The sequence below is a fragment of the Anguilla anguilla genome, chromosome 11, assembly GCF_013347855.1.
Source record: "Anguilla anguilla isolate fAngAng1 chromosome 11, fAngAng1.pri, whole genome shotgun sequence".
Taxonomy (NCBI): domain Eukaryota; kingdom Metazoa; phylum Chordata; class Actinopteri; order Anguilliformes; family Anguillidae; genus Anguilla; species Anguilla anguilla.
Window position 1 is genome coordinate 3,247,204 of NC_049211.1, and position 12,348 is coordinate 3,259,551.

General features: G+C 43.6%; 1 protein-coding gene across 1 annotated transcript in view; it reads right to left on the reverse strand.

The window, feature by feature from the left end:
* The window catches only part of LOC118207177 (neurofascin-like), a 41,591-nt gene extending 38,213 nt beyond the window's left edge, over positions 1–3,378 (reverse strand). Inside the window, exon 1 of the mRNA XM_035380501.1 lies at positions 3,265–3,378. The gene's annotated coding sequence lies outside the window, so the exon portion shown is untranslated. The remainder of the gene's footprint in view (positions 1–3,264) is intronic.
* Positions 3,379–12,348: the final 8,970 nt, after the last annotated feature.

The following is a 12,348-nucleotide window of genomic DNA, read 5'->3' on the forward strand; positions in this document are numbered from 1 at the left end:
AGCCCGTTAGAACTGGAGGCTGTATGCATTTCCATGTACAGGAGATCCCAGAAACTTGCTGTGGGTGTTTTGTTTGAGGCCACGCCCCCCCCCCCCCCCCCCCCCCCCCCCCCCTCATGAATATGCATATGGGACAGACATTTGTTGTACTTTAGCTTTAACAATGGTGGAGTCAGAACACTGAACATGTGGTACTTCTTTTATTGTTGTGCTTTTTCTATTTTTATTTTGAGCGCTTAACTTTGGACCGAAGCTACATTATGTGCTCATGGGAACAGAGAAGCACAGACAATTCAGCTGGGGATGAGAAATGTATGATTATCAACAACCAAGCCCACCCAGTCCCTAACCCCCCACCACCCCCCACAAGACAAGCCAAGGCCAAACCCCTCTGACAAAGTGGGTGAAAGTTGGCACCAACCACACCCTGAGCAAACCAACTGTCAACTGAGCCAAGAATAGCGTTTTTTGCAGGCCAGCCTCTGTTTCGACTGTAAGAGGAGAGAAGCCTGTAGGAAAACACACAGTTTGATTTGAACCTGGAGCCTGGAGCTGTACAGTATGGTGGGGGATGCTAACGTCATCCATGAACAACTTTTTTAAAACCAATGAAAACCAAACCCCCCTCCCGAACTCTTCCATTTAAATAAAGCAATTACAGGGAACAGCAAATGGCTCGATAGAGATGACGACCCTGTTTAGTTATCTTAACGCATTAGCCTTTTCCCATTCTTACAGGGAGAGTCTTTTTCATTGCAGATACAGTCAGCGGCGTCCAGCTACGTTATGTTCCTGCATGTTGCCCAGTAACCAGGGCCAGCTGTGCCTGCAAACCAGGTGAGGGCAGATGAGACACCCAAAGGGTAAAAAAAAAAACCCAGCAAAATTAGGATTTGATCGAGAGTGAAGTGGCTTCAGTTAAACCTGTTTGGGAAGGCCACTGGAACCAGGCATCAGCTACAGTGTCCCTGCTGTCATGTGTAACCGCATGTCATTACAGTTTTTAATGTTTTTTTTTTTTTTTTACTTTATTTTAACGACACAACACTGGGAATAAGCCTAGAAACAAAATGAAATGTCGACTGTCTAGAGGAATTACCGACTCCCAAATCCCTCCGTTGGCATCAATAATGCATAACTGTAAGCGTAAGTACCTTCTTGGCCATAAAAAGATATTACGGCTCACTTGAGCAAATTTTTAAAATTTTTTCCTGCCGAGGTTCTGTGGACTTTAATTTTCGCATTATAATGGGAACTGTGAAGTGCCACCTCCAATGCCCAAATTAATAATGCACGGGACGTGAGCACACACATCTGACTCAGACATCCTGGGGTGACACGCTTCAGCGAACTCCTCAGTTTTAAAACCAAAGCCTCCGACTGCTCGGGACTTACATGGGCTCGGGTTGCCAGATTTAGAATTTTGTCAGAATCGGACAACTTGCATAGCCGGAAGCTTACGGACCAGGTGAGAGAACTTCATAACCGATAGTGGACTGGGGGGGCTGGATTGGGGGGGTTGTGCTTGCTATCACACAAACCAGACCTGTAACAACTAATTTGAAAACCAGACCCTCCGGTCGAAAATGAGGGATCTGGCAACCAACCTGTCATGTAGTGCATTCCAGCTAAAAGCATTAGAGCATTAGCATCCTGGGATATGAGTTTAATCCTAACTGCCAGTGTTAGACCTGTCTGGCAGCTTTGCAGGGCACCAAAAAGTCATATCACAGCCCAATAATGAAGGACTTCAGTCAACAGGCTATCCCCCTGAATCCCCCCCCCCCATACACACACACCTCATTCACCAAAGAACAAGTCTTCCGGCCAATCAGACGATTGCGTTTTTCCCTCGTCAGCTGTGTTGACCCAGTGACTAGGCAGCTCGGCTGGTGGACTGTGACGTAAGAGATGCAGTCTGTGAGATCTACTGCTCCCTGACACTCACACCAGCAGCCCCCCTCTGGAAAAAAGTCCAGCATAGACGTGAGGAAAATGTCACTGCAGTCACACCTCCTCACAGGAGCTATGTCCACTGCTCCACCTCTGGGCACATCTCACAGCTCGCCCACAGGTCCTACTTCCACTGCTCTCCCACAGGGCCCTAGTCACAGTTCCCCCACAGGGCCTACCTCCACTGCTCCACCATGGGACCCATCTCATACCTCCACCACAGGGCCCATCTCACAGCTCCACAACCGGGCGAATATCACAGCTGCACCAGAGGAACCATCTCACAACACTGCCACGGGGGTGAACGCCACAGCTCCACCACAGGGCCCATCTCACTTTTCCACTGCAGGCCCCATCTTGTAGCTCCACCACAAGGCACACTGGCACTGCTTCCCTATTTGCACATTCTAACACCTTAAAGGCTGATCAATACATTTTAATAACTTCGGCACGAAGCAATGGTCAATGAAGCCCATTAGCTGGCGAACTCCAACAACAAACGATTATTACATTCAATTAAAAATTAATGAATCGTTGTCGTTCTGTTCTTCTCAGTGAAACCGGGGTAAAAATTAAAACTGCAGAACAGCCTCCATTGTCTCAAATTAACTCATCGATGCGGGATCTGCATAAACTGCTGAGGTGAGCTTGCAGCATCGATTAGCTGTATTAAACTTTTTCCCCCGAAAATTGGTGCGGAGAAACATCAGTCAGTTCAGCAAGGTTATACGATGCCTTACAAACATCGACCCAGTTTTTTTTTCCGGATACTTTACTGAATTCGACGGATCGTCGTTTAATCATTTTAACAGACCGACAGCTCCCCAGCTTCCAGAACATTCCACACACAACCGGTCTTTCTGGTTCCTTTATCTCAAGCCGTTAATTTCTCATTTAAACTTGCAGAATAAAGGCATCTGTATTACTGTGTGACCGTGGCATAGCATCGCACAATTCAATCAGATCTGACCCTGGCCTGATTACAACCTGTGGGTGGGGAAAAAAGTAACTGGCGGAGACCCAAGTATCACACAGTGACACAGAGAGAGCTGGAAACTAGCAAGTTCTGAGGAAGCCAATTACATCCAGGCTTCCCTAAAAGCACACATCGGTATCTACCTACATCCCCCCCCCAGAAGACTGGAACAGTAGCCCATCCCTGACCCCTCCAACGTTCAGAGAGAGTGCAGTCCCCCCCATCCCCACCACACCCCCCACACCCCCCCCCCCCCCCCCGGCACACTTTCCGAGCCACAAATATGAAACGTGCAGCAAAAGAGAGCGATAACACTTTTTTTTTCTCTTCCCTACCAGTGCTGTGGAGTCCTCCTTCGGGACCTTCTCTTCCTCCAGCCTTTGAGAAAAGTACACAGTTTGTTTTGATTTTAACGCAGTGGAGCCCCTAGGATCTCACTCTCGCCTCCCTCCTCGCCTCTCTCTCTCATCCTCCCTCCCTCCCTCCCTCCATCCCCCTCTCTCTCTCTCTCTCTCTCTCTCTCTCTCTCTCTCTCTCGCTGAGGTCGTACACAGTGCCGATGCTCACGGCTGTCCCAGATCACCAAGTGATTGCTGTCATTTTGTGCGAGAGAAGCTATATTGTACCCCCCCCCCCCCCCAACTTAAAGCTGGGCGTGTTGTCCAGCCTTAACCATAAAATTTATTTCTGTGTCGAGGGTGCACTGAGGTCAAATTCAAAGCACTTTTCTTGTGCTAATATCCGCTTTGTGTATTTAATATTTCGATTTGGTTTAGTCAAGTGTAGCAACTCTCTGCCAAACATCGTGCATTGATCTGATTGTGAATTTGGCAACAAATTTACTCCACTACTACTTACTACAAAGTTTATTTATTTAAATTTATTATACACTCCCATACACAATCACACACACACACAACACACATATACTCACACACATGCACATGTGCACACACACACACACACACATGCACTCAGCGCAGCACAGTAAACAGATGGAAAGCTGAATGACACCCAGACATTAAAAAAACATCAGCTAGGCTCCGCCCACAAACTGTCTCTCATCTGCGCTGCTTAGCATTCCCGCGCAGCCCAGCGGAGGCAGGATTACGATCACTGTATCAGCTCCCTGACTGGCACTGGCCCTCCGGCTGTCCCACAATGCCCCTCTGTCACCAACACAAAGTCCGCCTTATGCTGCCCTAGGTAGGCCGCGGGCGGCCCTGTTGCCGGGCCTGACGTTTCCATGGAGACCAACACACATGACCCGAAGGTGTCCGTGCACATTTCTCAGAGCTCAGACGTTCAGTCTTCTGCATGCAGTGTGATGATTATGATGATGATGATGATGATGATGATGGCATATTAACAAGGGGGCTGTTAGCTGATTCATTGATAAAAATTAGTATTTTCATTTTTTTTAAATGTGTCTTAGTGCCAAAAAGTTTCAGAAATCATCATTGTCATTGTAAATAAATAAAATAATAATAAATAAATCTAGAATTTATGTTGCATGTATAATAAATGCATGATACGACAATACAACAGATCAATCTTACATGCATATTTACTTTTTTTATTCTCACAATTTTTCCATGCGTATGTGCATTTCATGTTATTCATATGCTGTTTTTCTATGTAGCACATGCTGAATGTCTTCCCTGGATGAACCAATTTAAATAGGTGATCTGCTCTCACGGGAGGAAAAAGCTGATGAATCCTGGCAGGCCTATACCAAGAAACTGCTCCTCTCCCCCTGCAAGCACATCTTTAACTGGGCTTTGCAACCCAAATGTCGCGGGTTCGATTCCCACCTGCGGTGGGGTAGTGTAGTGCTCTCGAGCGAGATTATTAACCTGACTTGCTTCATTAAAAATATCCATCTGTATAAATGGACCGTACTATGTAACTGCATTCTGTGTGAGTGTAAATGTATTCTGCGTAAGTTCCTCTGGACAAGAGCTTCTATTAAAAATTCAGAGATTTAATTGTGCATTAAACCAGGGTGTGCAGGTAACGGGCACAAGTGTAGTGACTGGGCTCTTCTCCAACACGTTTAACAAAGAAAGGCTGTGCAATCATCCGCAAACTGCACTAGCACACAGTGGGTAAAGAACCATCAGCGAAATTATTTCTAAACTCTGTGCCAGAAGTACTGCATAGTAGAACTATTGTAAACTGCTTTGTATTGTTTACAATAGTATGAAACCGTTGCCTGTATGAACTATATGAAATATATGAGGACTTTTGATTTGATTTGATTTATTTGCACTCATCATACAAACAGAATGATCCATATTTGAGGGATGAAAAATTATTATCTGTTTTTATTTTATTTCAAAGTCAAGCTGGTAGCTTCTAGCCAACCTGGCTCCTCAATTCAACCTTTGAGAAGTCAAAAAAAAAACTCTGTAGTTCACGTATAGGAAGAAACATGACTGAATATTCTTTTGAACTGCAGCAGGAGAAGTGTAAGTGTCCCTGCTCTCTGACACACAGAGGAAGTTACAACGCAGTGATGGAATGGGACACGGTTTTGCAACTGAACGGCTTTCATTCACAATGAGCAGAAGGGGTTATTCAAATTATTTTAAAAGACCTCTCTGCTCCTGAATATTTCTCCTGGAAAGGTCACTGACTAAATGTCAGACGGAGGGACAGTTGTACCAAAGGACGGTTAAACACAAAGAATAAGTGAGTTTTTACTTTTGTTAAAAAAACAGATTAAATGTGGCCACAGCTGTGCACAAGTATGTTTTGCAGAATTAAAAATTCAAGAAGGTTTCGCAGAATTCATTACTGACAAACAAACTCTAATTTCTAATCTTTAGAGTTTGAGAATATCGCAAAGTCAGAACGTACTGTAGGTCTCAGTGTGCTGTAATAAGGTTTGGGAAACCCTGTCTTTTCTTTACATTTATTTCGTTTATTACGAACATACGTTTATTTAGCAGACGCTTTTATCCAAAGCGATGTACAAAAGTGCACATTACATTACAGGCATTTAGCAGACGCTCTTATCCAGAGCGATTTACACAACTTTTTTTTTTTTTTTACATAGCATTTTACATTGTATCCATTTATACAGCTGGATATATACTGAAGCAATGCAGGTTAAGTACCTTGCTCAAGGGTACAACGGCAGTGTCCTTACCTGGGAATCGAACCTGCGACCTTTCGGTTACAAGCCCAGTTTTCTGGTCATTTCCTTCATGTTATGCTCCCACAAGTAAAACCAATGCATGATATGCACATTCTTAATAATGATGCCTTTGCCACAGTCTGGTGTGCAGTATTAACGCTTCTCACTAAGTGCAGATGGTCTGAAATATTGCACTGTTGCTGCTCATAGCTCGCTTGCTGCATTCCAACATCATAGCACGTTGTCATTCAGTTAATGGCCTGTGTTCGGAGGAGAAAAATAAAACTAAAAGTTAAGGACATGATATGATTTGATCGAATACAGGCCAAAAGCTTTTCTGGAATTGAGAAAAGCTTGTAAAGAAGAAAAAAAAACAATGGTGAAGGGAAAGGAGGGTTGAAAATGTCACGCAGGCCGAACAGTGACATTTTCTCTGAGACCGGAAAAGGATAGCGTCCGCTAAGTTCCCCGGAACGGTGACGTCCGTCACCATGGCGATGGTGATGCACTCATTGCTTTGCGGAGGGTTAGGAGGGAACATCGTCTGAGCATGCTCAGAGCTGGGGGGTGGGTGGGGTGGGGGGGCGGGGGGGTGGGGGAATTCAAACTCAGGCTGTGTTCCAAAGCTGTATTCTACATTGAATGTTAAAGCAGGCGCGGAAAGTAAATGGTCATGTGACCCAAGCGTGTTCCAAACTCCAAGGACACACCGAGCAAGAATGCAAGATTTCGCCGGAAGTCCTCTTCGTGTTCTTGGGAGGGCTAAGAGACGCTCATCCTCCACGCAACACATTTCTCCTTTTAGCTTCGTCCTCGGCATAGGCTTCTTCCGCTCGGCTCGGCTCGGCGATGTGGTGTAATTACCTGCCATTACCTGAAAGAGGCCAGACGTGCCTCCTTCATCAGTCAACAATAATGCACTTCCCAACACCCACTCCCAATTTTGTGTGAAATGCTTGATGGCGTTGAGGAACCTGAGTGCACAGAGACTGAAATTTATCGACTTTATTTTTTTAAAAAGGCAAGGCCTGCAGCTTTTCTTTTCTTTTCTTTTCTTCAGTAAGCAAGTTTGGGGAAAATGCTAATCGCATTTACTGTTCTCGCTGAGGAAACTGAGCATTAGCTGCAATTTGCACACAATTCACCTGTGCATTCGCTGCCTGAAGGAAAACTACACGATAAAGTAAAACATAAAAATTGTGACAAACAGCTATTTTTTTTTTTTTGGGCGGGGGGGGAAACAACCGTGTGCGTTTGGCAAACGCGCAGAAACTGATCGTAACACCCCGAGGTAAAATTTAGCGGTGACGTTCTCCTGGAAATGTAGGCCAATAGCGGGCTTTATCCGCACCGAAGCTGTTTCGGCACTCCTGCGAACGGACCCTTTCTCATCCGAGATATGGATACCGAGTTTAATGTCCTGAAAAATCCGCTTTCACGAGAAAAATAATAAAAATAACTGTAGCGGCGTTCCATTTTAAAAGTAGTAATTTGGCCAGCATGCGATATACAACTGGAGTTTGAAAAAAAAAGAAACATAACATTTTCTGGAAAAAGACCACAAAGAATTTGCATGTGAACCTCTGGGAGGCTTTCCTCAGTCACTGGGAATGCTGCAGTATCTCAGACGCTGGGAATGCTGCAGTATGTCAGTCACTGGGAATGCTGCAGTATGTCAGTCGCTGGGAATGCTGCAGTATCTCAGTCGCTGGGAATGCTGCAGTATCTCAGTCACTGGGAATGCTGCAGTATCTCAGTCGCTGGGAATGCTGCAGTATCTCAGTCGCTGGGAATGCTGCAGTATCTCAGTCGCTGGGAATGCTGAAGTATCTCAGTCGCTGGGAATGCTGCAGTATCTCAGTCGCTGGGAATGCTGCAGTATCTCAGTCGCTGGGAATGCTGCAGTATCTCAGTCGCTGGGAATGCTGCAGTATCTCAGTCGCTGGGAATGCTGCAGTATCTCAGTCACTGGGAACGCTGCAGTATTCAGCCGTTTCAAACGGGCCTTGAGTGGCTGGTGGCCATTCAAGCACTTTCCCTGGGTTTTACTCCTCCGCAGAAGCACCCTTAAGAGCCCTTAAGGCGAGGTCCGGTAAAGTCCCTGTGACATCGTGCTTTTATAAGCCCATTACATAACCTTTACACAAAGCCACAAAGCAGCCAGTGCATTCTCCCCCGACCCTGAGATGCAGAGAGAGACAGGGGCGGACAGATCTATTACCCAGCGACCTATCGCTCGTCAGCTCTTACATGTATTTACACTTTACAGTTCTATCTTGTCAAATCTGATTTAATGAACATTTAAATAAGGTTATTTAAAGGTTAAATAACATTTCCTGTTATTTTATTCTTATTATTATTATTATTATTATTATTATTGTTACTATTATTATTATTGTTGTTGTTGTTGTTGTTGTTGTTGTTTATTTGCAGTAAAATGGTTTCAAATGGAGCTTGACAGTGTCCACTCAAGCATTAAAGCCAACATTTATTTTTTTTCTATATTTAATAATAACAGGGAGGCGATAAAAAAGCACCATATTCGAAGCATCATTTTATTTTATAGAAAGGGCCTGCATAACAGCTGTTTTTCCTCCACAAGATACAAACAAACAACTACACTGCCCCCGGTGGCCAGATGATGGGAATGACACCCACTCATTCTCCGTGGCTTTCTGCAGGGTCATCATGGCCAACTCCATAAATGGCATTAAAATGAAACCAAATCAAGAAAAATATGTTTAAAAAAATAATTAGTTTTTTTAACAGGGTACATCAAATGATGCATTGAAAGCTGTGTAATTACATGACACACACACACACAGTGCTTCATTTGCGCTGGATTTACAAATTAAATACGGTATCTGATTGCCCACGATGACAACCAATCTCCACTCAACGTCACAGGGGCCAGCAATGCAGTGAGTGAGCTTCATCCAACAAATAACTTTCCCTCAGGACTATTTTAAAGTATATAATTACTCTACGGAACATACTTTTTAAACAGCGAATCTTTCAAGAAAAAATATGGAGTAACCTTTCAAAGAAAATGTTTAGACGCAGTGTTGATGTTAATTTATCAGACTTAAAAAAAAAAAAAAAAAAACTTACGCCTCGCACGGCTTTTAAAGTTTATAAATGTGACAGCTTATTTCTGTTGGCGGGACTATTTCTTAAGCTGTGGCATTTAAGAAAAGCGTAAGGTCTCTGGGAGCATCCATCAATTGTAGCCGCCGCACGCAGCACAAGCCTGCCACAGCCAAGGCAATTTGCATTCCGATGCTCTCTTTGAACACAAGATGGGAAGTGGCAGTTGATCAAAGGAAGTGACATCACCGGACACCACCCGCCATTCCTCATCACCTCATAATCAAACTCTTCTAAATTTACAGCAAATGTGTGGCAGGCTCCTTGTGTGGCGTATCTGATTTCTACCTGGAAACACGCACCTGAAATACATATTTTAAAATCAGGCTTTTCATGTTGCACAGATGCAAAAATATAGAGGTGAAAAATGTAAAACTTTTGATTCAGAGGAAAGCAGTGCATCCAAAGTGCATGACCTTAATTAAAGTCACCTGGGATGGTTGATAAAATGCTTGTATGAACCATGCCTGAGAAAATAAATAATGTGACTAAACTGGGTGCAGTAAGGGCTACTGACTTGGTGAGTATGTGGGCTGTCCAAAAAAAAAAACAAAAAAAAAAAAAAAAAAAACGTCTTTTTAACTCTTTGGAGAGTAGGGTTTTTTGGAATGTTTTTTTTTCTTCTTCTAACTTCGAAGTCAGTGTTCTAGAACTCCACTGCTTTCAATTACCAGCAGCGATTGTTACATCAGCAATAGAATGTTCAGTTAAGAACATTGTAATCACTTTGAAACGCCTTGGCAGGTTAATAATAAAGGACGGAGGGTAGCACAGTGGGTAAGGAACTGGGCTTGTAACCGAAAGGTTGCAGGTTCGATTCCCGGGTAAGGACACTGCCGTTGTACCCTTGAGCAAGGTACTTAGCCGAAATTGCTTCAGTATATATCCAGCTGTATAAATAGATACAATGTAAAATGCTATGTAAAAGTTGTGTAAGTCGCTCTGGATAAGAGCGTCTGCTAAATGCCTGTAATGTAATGTAATGTCTGTCTACGTGTTCCCCTTCATTGACTTTTGAGTTCAAATAGAATATTAGTGTAAAATGTAAAACATTGGCGCCCAAAGTTTACACCAATCAAATGCTCCTCCCACAGGGGGGTTTGTGGGGACCTTATTTGACCTGGGACTCCTCAAAATGTGCCTTTTCTCCTGTTCATATCCCCCTTACTTTTCCCTTATACTAAAGGCCTGGCAAACATGACTGCCTGAGCAGGAGAAATGAAAAGAAAGTAATAAAACAAAAAAGTGTCTAGACTTCAGAAAAGGAATAATATTTAAATGCATACTTTTGAGTCATTTCAGGGGTTCTCCACGGGGGGATCAGATTGCAGCATATTTCCTCACATTGCACACTGTTATGCAGATTGCATATTGGCTCACCGCAGTCTGTCGGTCTGTTTTTGAAACCCCCTTAGGCTACACAGACAGTCTGTGGGGTTTATATTCAGTGAACAACAAACTCCTCATTTGGTTCCATCATGATATTTTGTCAGAAGATAATTTTTTTTACCTTTATTTAGTTTTTCCTGGGGTCACAGAATAACAATGCATGCATTCTCCAAAACACTTTTACCAAAAACACATTTGGCTGTTTAAAAAGTACTGCATATGCACAGAATAATAACGCAGGAAAACCTTTTTATTGAAATGTGGGGGGGGGGGGGGGGGGTCGAGCTGGCATCGAGAGGCTGTCCTTGTGAAAAACAAAACATTCCTCTCATCTGCATTCTATGAAATTACCAAAAAAAAATTATGAGGCTCGTGACAATAAACACAGTCAAGAGTACACTCACTCAAACAAAGACAGAAAAAAAGTGCATGAGTAGCATTCATGATAGTCGTGAAACCCCCCCCCCCCCCCCGGTCTGCCCCCACTATTCCTCCCCCCCCTTTTAAGAAAACAAAATTTTATTTAATCGGCACCACCTTTCACCCCACTAGCGATACCCATGTACAACCCTGAGGCTTCAGTCATCCCTGCTGCAAAGGAAAGTCATTTCACAACAAAAAATAATAATAACAATAATAGCAATGAAAGAGCACTCCAGCTTATAACAGGCATATTTGCATGTAAAAGTGTTGCAGGCAAAGTGCATTGCAGAGCGGAGGGTCAGGTTGTTCATTTCACAGTAATATTCTGCTCAGGTCATATGGGGAAAGTGCACGTTGCCTGAGAGGCCATGTTTGAAAAGATCACGATAAACCGTAACGTGCAAAGTACATGTGAGTGTGACCTCAGGAAAAAAACAAATCAAACCGCAAAGGAACAACTTATAATACACGACAGTGCACACCTACGCATACCCGCATGCATTCACAGATGCAGACATACTCACATGCATGCACGCACACATACACACACACTCACACACTGGCTGAACACGCACACGCACACACACACACATACACATGTACACACAGAGACAGATAAATAAATATATCTTTCAGCGATTTTAAAATCCAAGCTATTAAAACACTTATCGCGTCATGTTGTGATTTATGACAAGCTAACGATAGCACGATGGGCAAAATTACAGTACGTTCATCGCTTCGAAGCCCGATATTATCTCTTACTGTTTAAACAGCTCTGCTTTTGCCACACTAAATTTAAACAGTGCACTCTCCTTCAGATAAAAGGGTTTGATGAGGTATAATTGTGATGGTGGATAATGGTAGTTATGAGTTATGCCTGTTATTATGGCTGTTGCTGTTGTCCGTCCTTTCGCAAAGGTTCCCGACATTGCTAAGCATCTTAACGTGGGACCCACATAATGAATAAATGTATGTTCAAGGCCCATCCCTGAGCAGAAGAGGTAACACCATATCTGTTCTTTTTTTTTTTTTTTTACATTTGTCAAAACAGCTGGTGACTAGAACAGTTTTTTGATTGGCAGGATGGTAAGGGGGAAGTGTATTGCTTGTGTGTGTGTGTGTGTATGTGAACAGTATGCAAGCATGTGTGTGCGTGTATGCGAGTGTGCGTACATGCGTGCGTGCGTGCATGCATGTATGTCTGTGTGTATGTGTGTGTGTGTGTGTGTCTGTGTGTACAGTATGCATACGTATAATTGTGTGTGTGTGTGTGTGCATGTAAGCTTGTGTGACTGTATGTGCGTGTATGTAAGTGTGT